Here is a 9,723-nt window from a genome sequence, read left to right on the forward strand (position 1 = left end):
ATGTATAGCATTCAGCTAGCCTAGTAGTCCTTGCATTAGGTCCCCAGAGTTAGTCCGATAAAACGAAGAGGCCCTAAGTTACAAGTTGTGAGTCCCTGAGATAGCTCCCCAGAGATAGTCCCACAAGAACAACGTATAGCAGTTATCTTGCCTAGTAGCTCTTGCGTCAGCTCTCCAAAGTTATTCCAATAAGGCCATTTGATCCTAAGTTACACGCTGTGAACCCTGGGGTTGCTTTCCAGAGTTGTTCCATAAGAGTAATGTAGGTCTATAACAGTCATCTTTTCTAGCAGCCCTTATGTCAGTTCCCAAAAAGCTAATCCGATTACACCAATAAGTCTAAAGTTACATACAAGTTGTGAGACCCTGAGGTAGCTCTCCGGAGTAATATGTAGCTTTTTCGTCAGTTCTCCAGAGTTAGTTCGATAGGACCAATAGTTCATAAGTTACATTCTGTGAGCCCCTGAGGTAGCTCTCCAAATTTAGTCCCATAAGAGTAATGTATAGCAGCTATCTTGCCTAGTAGCCTTTACATTACCTCTCCATAGTTAGTCCGATAAGATCAATAGGTCCTACGTTGTATGTTGTGAGCCCCTAAGGTAGCTCTTCAGAGTTAGCCCCATAGGAGTAACGTACATGAGCCATTTTGTCTAGTAGCCCTTGCGTCATATCCTCATAGTTAGTCTGATAAGACCAATTATCCTAAATTAGAAGTTGTGAGCCCCTGAGTTAGCTGCCCAGAGTAACCCTCATAATAGTAATTATAGCAGCCTTCATGCCCAGTGGTCCATGCAACTCTCCAGAGTCCGATAAGACCAATAGGTCCTAAGTGAAGTTGTGAGCCCCTGAGGTAGCTCTCCAGAGGTAGCCCTGTAAGAGTATTTGCCTAGTATAGCAGTTACCTAGGTTAACCTGTAAGGTTAAGCTTGCATTCTTATGCAGATAAACTGGCTATCGAATTTAGGTCTGTAAGGTTAGCGCCCTTGTGAGTTTTAGACTGGGATCGAATCCAAGCCTGAAATCTTTGATTTTGCATACGTAGTCTTCCGCCCACTTTTCAAATCGTCCGTGCTGTGACGTCAAGCACCATGGCGTCGCGCATTTTTCAAATATCCTGCGTTGTTGCGTCACACACCCAACAGCCAGTCAGCGCTTGATCTAGAGTCCGCACAGCCCACCTACTTGCTTTATTACGTCGGGTGTTAGAAAGATACCTTTGCAACTCGAAAGAGAGATATTTACACCAACAGTTGCAAAATTTAAGCAATATTTCTATATATTTTACCAAACTGCAGAGGAATATTTAAGTAAATAGGTTTTACCCTTCGAAAATATGAAATATTTTAGTTCGGATCACCTGCTAGGAGGGAATACGTACGCTTTCATACGGGAAGTTGTGCCTTCATTGACAACAGATGAGAGTGCTCTATACTTTGTATGACGAATATGTACATGTTAAATAGCATGTGACATCAGAAATATTGGTAAATTGGAGTTCTAAAATAAATTCGCCAGGTGAATGCTGGTTGGAAATAATTTCCCATTTTAATGTCAATAATGTGCCATACTCAAAATATTCTTAAACTAGTTGATTTTCTTCTTTATTTACCCGGAATCAACCCCCCAACCCAACGGGTGTCTTCAGTCATGAATAGTTTCTAGACAAGTTACAAAACTTATCTGTCAGCACAAACCCTTAAATCAACAAGGCCACCTTTGATTACACATGTATCGATTTCTATAAAATGTTGTGCGGTAAAAAGGATGTTCTAAGAAAGATTCATCCTTCACATAATTACCAGTAACCACAGTCGAAGTGTAGCACATCAATATGTAGGTTTCCTTACATGGTTATATACGTACTTACGTATATAAAATTTAATATATATGTGTATATTCTTTCTTCCTTATCTACAGTATATCCACTCTCTCTCTCTTTGCTTGACTGATGTCCTGATTTCATGATACAGAAATATGGTAACTTTAACAGTTCATCACGTGTTACCGTCTGCTTTCACTGTATGATAGACACACCCCACTGAATGCAACACAGGTCAATCACTCAGCAGCTCCTTGGCTATACAAGTACATACGTGAACAGATAGGGCCTATAAAATCCACTGTAAAGATAGTTCAACCGTCAATTTTGAGCCTTACAAAAACAAAAGTTAAACAAGTGAGTCGCCCAAACTCCGCTAAAATCCAATGACATAGCTGAAAGCAACAAACTTATTATTAGCATAGATATTAAGAATCTCAATACCCACTTTGCGACAAGAGTCCTATACAAAAAAGGTAACAAAAAAAAAAGAACAGTGTTTTGAGTAAATCACAATGGAAATTCTAAGTTTCCGATGAGGAAATTAGATTTCTTACACAAAAAGATAATATATAGGCCTATACATGAAATAAATAAATAAATAAATAAATAAATAAATAAATAAATTAATTAATTAATAAATTAACTCTTCAGTTGCGTAAAGCTAATGACATGAATATGTCTTTCAAGAAATGAAACTCAAATACTGATAACGAACTATTTATTTGCATCATTTCACAAAGCATCTTTGGAGACCAAGGTCTACGGTAACAACTAAAGTGACGTCACTTCCATCACACATTTTGTCGCGTTAGACATATTCATGTCAAAAATAATGAAATTAAGTGTGATTGGAAACCAAATATTGAACGACTACATTTCTCTCATGTATCACCCCCTCAAGTGAACCAAGTCTTCCTGTCTATCAGCTCGCGTTCTACTGGCTGTGATGGTATTATTTTTAAGAAGTTCAACAATATTCTAGGTGTTATCCTTCCTACATTAACGCTCATAATAAATTCATCACTTACGACTTTCCTACCCAGAGAAAGTAAGCTATTATAAGTCTGCCACCGGTAAAAAAAAAGACCTACAACAAGAATCCTGCTTTACCTGAAGGTTTCTGACCTATATGCTTATTACCTTTTCTGTTATTTTCCCCCCCTAAAACATTAGTTCATAAACAGATTATTTACATATCCTACAGCTTTTAGTGCCAGGAGTGTCCGAGGTTATGTTCGGATCGCCTGGTGCAGGTCTCTTTATTTGACGCCCATGAGTGACCTTTGTGTCTGGATGTGGGATGATGATAATGAGGTAGGGAGAGTGTGAAACCCTGCGTCGGCACGCAGACTACTACTGTCACATAATACCAAGAGGTGTGCTCAAAGCTTTACGTCTCCATCCGACGGACGAATCACCATCAACAGCGGCGTATGCCCTCACTCCATATGAACACTGAGGAGAGGTTTGGAATTAAATCCAGACTTTTGGAACGCAATCTAGTTATTAGAAATTTGTATACTACCACCTCTTCTACACTGTCGGCCAATATTCGGTTGGTGGAAATGTTTTCGACCAGCGGGACTCGAATCGGCTAACCACGGTGTCAGACCATATGGACATGACGCCTTAACGATCATAACCATCAGGCGGGCTAAGTAGATTATAGCATACGTAGATGAAAACAATTTACTAAACGAATATTAGTCAGAATTTCGTCCTAACCACAGTATAACAATGGCGCAAAAGAGTGTAAGCTTAAATTAACAGAATTTAAGTTCGATACCCAAACTAACCACATAAAAGTGCACACTTAACCTTACGCTGACCAGATGTAACCTAACCCGTTGCCCTTCCCTACACCCCGGCTGAAAGTGCGGGCTTAATCTTCCACTGATCACGCGATAAACTAACTTAACTTCCCCGGACTTGGGACGACATGGCGGCTACACATGGGACTAGGGAGATGGAGTAAGGCTTAATACACGTGCTTTATTCACCGGAGCTGTAACGTTGGAAGATGAACTCGAAACGAGATGACAGCTACACATGGGACTAGGAAGATGATGTAAGAATTAATATTGCTTTATTCATAGGAGCTATAACATTGGAAGCTCAACTTGGAACAAGATGGTTGCTACACATGGGACAAGGAAGATGGTATAAGACTTAATACTATGCTTTATTCATAGGAGCGTAACGCTGAAAGGCGACCTTAGATCTTGGAGCTGAGCGACCGCATAAAGGCAAAAGAGCAAACGGGCTGAATGGCTAAAGGACAAAAGAGCAAAAATAGTATTCGATTCCCTAGTTATGTTGAGCTTCAGTTGTCGTAGGTACGACATCGTAATTGCTGTAAAACCTTCAATTATTATGTTTAATCATAGTTTATTTAATGCTAAATTATCTTTTTATTAAGTGTTAAACATGACTAGTATATGGTTTCTCTGTAAATATGTAGTATAACTTTGTATAACCTCAACTACGTATTGTATAACCTAAAAATCTATATGGTCGAAAACGGTAGAAAATTCCATAATGTTTGTATGTTAGACTTATTGTACTATAATTTGGTATAGGTGAAAGGTTCTGGAAACTTACTGTAAGCTTTTAGTATCCAGATACATGTAGAGACATTACGAATGTTGTAGATATTTCCATGTACATTTTGAAATACGGAAGGAAACTTCGAGTACCCATTCGACTAGCTAGTCGATCGATGTTTCGAGTGTGTTTCATTAGAGTGTTGTAAGAACTCTTCCAGAAGTCGATCGTTCTAGATGGTCGATCGAATGGTATAAATATCGAGCTGTCAGTCAGTTAAGGCAGTTCTCAGTTCTAAGTTCGCATATCTTGGTTCTTGGGACTCAGGCAAGTGATGGACAAGGAGTGACTGTTGGGCTCCGAGGTGGAGTGAGTCAGATCATTGGACTCGAGTAAGTGAGTGAGGCGGGGAATTCAAGAAAGTATGTTATAGTGCGCGCGTCAGTGTTGCTGATATCTGTACTTGACAGAATCGACTTCAGGGTACTCCGCTATTGAGTGTTGTATATGGTGTCATTGCTACTGTGTAAAACTGTGTGTTGTGACGTACAGTGTAAATAAAGTAATTTATATAAGGAAGTGAACGTGTTCTCGTGTGATATTTATTTACGTCAAATAAAATCGCAACGTAGAACGATAAATTGGCGACCGTGACAGGATACTTCAAGACTCAGCAATGAAGATCGACCAAATGAGCTTACTGGTGTTACGGAAAGCGCTGACATCCCGAGGTTTACCGAAGGCTGGAAGAAAAGCGAACTTACAAGAGATGCTACGCCAGGATTTGATAGACAACGGAGAGGACCCAGACAGTTTCGACTTCGAAGTCACCTCGGAGGAAGAAACCAACGACCGGGTAAATATTACGTTTGCACAGCTTTCTGTTTGGATTCAGGCCGAGACCAACAAAATCCGGGCCGAGACAAAACAAATCAAGGCCCAGACTCAAGAAATAAAGAATCAAATCAATTGTTTGGGCAACGAAGGGATCACTGACGCCGTGCCGGACAAAAACGAACCAGACGGGAAGCAGTCCGAAGTGATGCTTGCGGTTGTGGAGTCCGTAGTTCAAGGCTCAGCGGAAAAAGCGAGTGCGCCGTTTGAAATTACGACAGCTCCGGAGGCACGGGTGAAGCCAGCAAGCAGTGATGTCGGCTCCGGCGTCGTGAACATGGCAACTCCACAGGACGACGGGATCATTGCAGCGATGGTGGAGTCCATGGTTTAAGGCCCAGCGGAAAAAGCGTAATAACTTTCTGAGTAAGGGTTTCGCGTTCTCACGTTCAAATATTTCGGTCTTTTAAAGATCTCTGCTGTTGATGTGGTTATGTTATTTAAGAATACAGAAATAGCACACTCGCAAATAATTTCACTCAATAACTGTGGATGTCCGATTTCAAGACAACTGAAGTGAAGAGAATCCCTCAAAATAGGCACTAAACAGTCACACATAAACGCACCAGAATGTTTATGCACACATGGTTGTGCTTTCAATACAAAATCATGAATAACTTTCAAAACCCACAGCAGCAAATTAGATGGGTACTGCAGCCTCCCGTTTTCATCTCCTTTATTAATTCGTCCATTAGCGCTGATGAACACCTTCGTCTTGTTACTGGAATCTAGCAGCTGTCACACTTGGCTTCCAGGAGTGTTTTTCGAACAACAAAACCTCTCATATACGACAGATGTGTAAACGTCGCTCATAGGGTCGGTTGGTGCGAGAATTTCAGTGGGCTTGGCAGACTGCTACTGGCTCAGTGAGGAAAGTAACGGTAAACCACCTCGCTCTTCATTTCCCTAGTACGCCTCTTCAGCGACACCTGCGCTATATCTGACAGCTGATGGCGGCGCTGTTAGATCCAAACCAGCCTCCGGGCTGAGCACTCAACATACAAAGATAGTAACTTCATAGAGAGGTAGAAAAGAGCGGCAAAAAAGAGAACTGTGGGATTTTAAACCGTGTCTTAGACCAATAATGAAAAAGTGATAATAATATTATTGGCTTTACGTCCCCGTACTACTTTTCCGGTTTTCGGAGAAGCCGAGGTGGCTGAATTTAGTTCCGCAGAAGTTCTTTTGCGTGCCGGTAAATCAACCGACACGAGCCCGTCGTATTTGAGCATCTTCGAATACAATCAGAGTGATCCAGGATCGAACCTGCCAAGTTGGGACCAGAAGGCTAGAATAAAGAAATAGTTATTGTGCAATATTACCTACTGTCAGCATAGAAATAACTTACCAGGGGATTCGTGCAGATCCTCAAGGATACACATGACATGATCTAGTATATGTGCTGCATTGCGCTGACATTGGGCCGTGTTTGGAAGAATCTCTTTGGCATTTCCGATCACAGAAGTGCTAAACTCCACCTACACGTTACTGCTTGCAGGAATCGCCAAGCCAAAAAGCGGTTGAAACTGAGGATGCCCGACATTTGTCGCAGGGCGCCAAAAAACATCTCTATAGAGACACAATTGAATGCTCGGGTCAAAACGCAATTAAACCCTGTCTGAAGAAGGAATATACTCGACACAATCCACTGTTGATGCAGAAGTTGACAGAATGATCTTATACGTCTCCTTACTAAGGAATTGCTTTCCGGATTTCTCACTGGCGGTCTTAAGTTCCCTCAGGTACAATACTGGGGAAAATAGTTTTCTACCCAATGCAATCTCTCGTTATTCAAGCTGAAGAAATGCATCTTGTACGGTTGCAATGTTGATACATTTTTACTTCTGGCGTCATGTAAGTCGATCCATTTCTTTATTGATAACATGTATTTGATGGTGAGACCTGCATTAACAAATTCATGCGCATATATATTATATGAATGGTATTCGACTTCCTTTATTGTTGTGAGTGTTAAAGTATGTAGATCTGTACCTGAAAGCCTTCCTAGAGAAGAAAACGTATTGCTGGTAGCCTGTATTTTGTAATCACACCAGATTTTTTTTTAAAAAAGACAGAGAAAGTTATTCGCCAGGATAATTGGATTTCTACTTTGTCTTTCTGTCCAAAGACGGTGTCGAGTTTGTCATATAACACCTGCTGTTCGATGGACATTTCATCGACTACCAATTAACACAATCTGTCTGCTTCTTTTAGGCGTCGAGTTTCTGCTAAGGTGCGCTCATTTACTAAGAGTGTAATTCCAGTCTCAGTTTATATTTTCTACGTAGCATGAAAGTGTGGATTTACTGGGTGTGGTGAACGTACAGTTTCGATTATCTCGAATTGAAATTCGGCGAGAAATCCTTCCTTGAAATAAAATTTAGCCATTCGTGACATTGTTGTTCGTTCAGTTGAAGTTCATGAAACGAAATCGCATTCCCGATTTGCTTTTGCTCTTACATAAAGGCACGCAGGCATTAAACCATACTGTGTACATAAACATTAAGACGGTTCACGGCCAAAAAACCAAACCAGATAAGGTAAACACAGGCTAAAATTACGTCATCAGCACTCTTAGCATTATGATCACCGTGCTAGTCTCGTCAAGCAGACTAATGCCAGGTTCTCAGCGCTCCAAGCGCCTGAGCTAGTAACTATGTACGTATGCATCACGGCCGACTGGATCCCTCGCTGCGCCGTGGTATGCATGTTAGCGCAGTCATAGTAGAAGGCGATACTGTTACCAAGAAAAGAGGAACCATCTTTTGACTCTAACCATAGGCAACAAAGGAAGAGAACCGACATTTCGAAGAATGAAACAATCAGAGAAGGGGAGAGAAACTCCTAAAGCAAAGTGTCATAATAAGCATGGAAATGAAAGATTTCAAAAGACTCACAAATGTAATATCATCGGGGCAAGGGGAGATTAAAAACTGGCCAACAGAGGTCACATAGGAGAAACGAAAGTAAGGAGCTTGGCACAAGCAAATGGAGTAAATGCTAGCTGATGTTTCAGCAATCGCTCTCAACTTGAAAACCATATAAGAACATCAGCTGACCAGCGAAGACAGGAATACGGCGCATGGTAGGTAACTGTCCAATCTGTTTTTAACATTTTACAATTTGCTTTACGTTGCACCGACACAGCTAGGTCTTATGGCAATGATGGGATAGGAAAGAGCTAGAAGTGGGAAGGAAGCGGCCGTGTCATTAATTGAAGTACAGTCCCGGCATTTGCCTGCTACGAAAGTGGGAAACAACGCGAAACCGTATTCAGGGCTGCCGATAGTGGGGTTCGAGCCCACTGTTTTACGAATGCAAGCTCACAATTACGTGACCCAAACTGTGCAGACACCCGCTCGATCAAATATTTTATTGGCACCTGTCGGATATGTCCACCCACTGCAATGTCTACTTCCGTAGTGAAAACGTTAGTACTACTAGCTGCGGACCTCTGAGGCCCGGGTTCGATTCCAGGCACTGCCAAAAGTGAAAGATCGACTGGAAGGTTGGTATGTAGTTGAAAAAGTTCATGCAGTTCAGCTCCATTGAGGATGTGCCCAAAAAAAGAGCTGCGTCACCTCGGGGTGAGGACACGGGTTTATTTTTGAACCAACTGCAATAGATGAACCGGTGTAGAAAGCCAAGAATAACGGCCGAGAGGATTCGTCATGCTGACCACACGACACCTCGTAATCTGCAGGCCTTTGGGCTGAGCAGCGGTCGCTTGGTAGGCCAAGGCCCTTCAAGGGCTGTAGTGCCATGGGGTTTGGTTTGGTTTGCAATAGATGAACGTCACAGGTTTTTGTTTCATTAATTACCATTCATTACCACTAAAAGTCAGATTCCAATATTTAAAGGAATTCATTAACTTACCTTTCCCATGGACGCATTCGAAGTTGTCATATCGAATATGAAAGAGTCACATTCTTTTGCAGGAGCTCCGGCGGCTATGGGGTTGGTACCGAACGCTGCCTGTAAATGAGAATAACATAACAAACCTATTAATCAGATAACTTTGCAATACAGGGTGAATCACTTACAACTTGCACCCCAAATATTTCTGAAATGGAACTTGCTATTGATGTTCTGTTTTCACAAAAACGAAGGGTAACGAAGGGCTCATAGTTTGTAGCCCACACACAGATTTTAATAATTACATTAGAATGTGTGTTATTTAAAGATATACATGTTTTCACATTGAATAATTCATACTGACATTAAGAAAATAAATCTAGGGTAAATGGTTATAATGTTCTTACGTTTCTTTCTTTCACAGTACACTGTTTGCATTACGACTTCCTTGTCAGTTACTTTGTGATAGTTCAAGAAGAAGGACGTGGTGGAAGATGTTCCTTACCAATGCTGAATAAGCCAATATTTTAATGGTGTATGGAGAATGTAGGAAGAATGCTGTTCGTTCTTGTGCTCAGTACGCGGAATGATATCCCCATAGACGTTAC

General features: G+C 41.3%; 1 protein-coding gene across 1 annotated transcript in view; it reads right to left on the minus strand.

Moving 5' to 3' along the window:
- Positions 1-9,221, minus strand: part of LOC136874544 (uncharacterized) — a 99,582-nt gene extending 90,361 nt beyond the window's left edge. Inside the window, exon 1 of the mRNA XM_068227929.1 lies at positions 9,137-9,221. The gene's annotated coding sequence lies outside the window, so the exon portion shown is untranslated. The remainder of the gene's footprint in view (positions 1-9,136) is intronic.
- Positions 9,222-9,723: the final 502 nt, after the last annotated feature.

Source organism: Anabrus simplex, chromosome 5, assembly GCF_040414725.1.
Source record: "Anabrus simplex isolate iqAnaSimp1 chromosome 5, ASM4041472v1, whole genome shotgun sequence".
NCBI classification, from domain to species: Eukaryota; Metazoa; Arthropoda; class Insecta; order Orthoptera; family Tettigoniidae; genus Anabrus; species Anabrus simplex.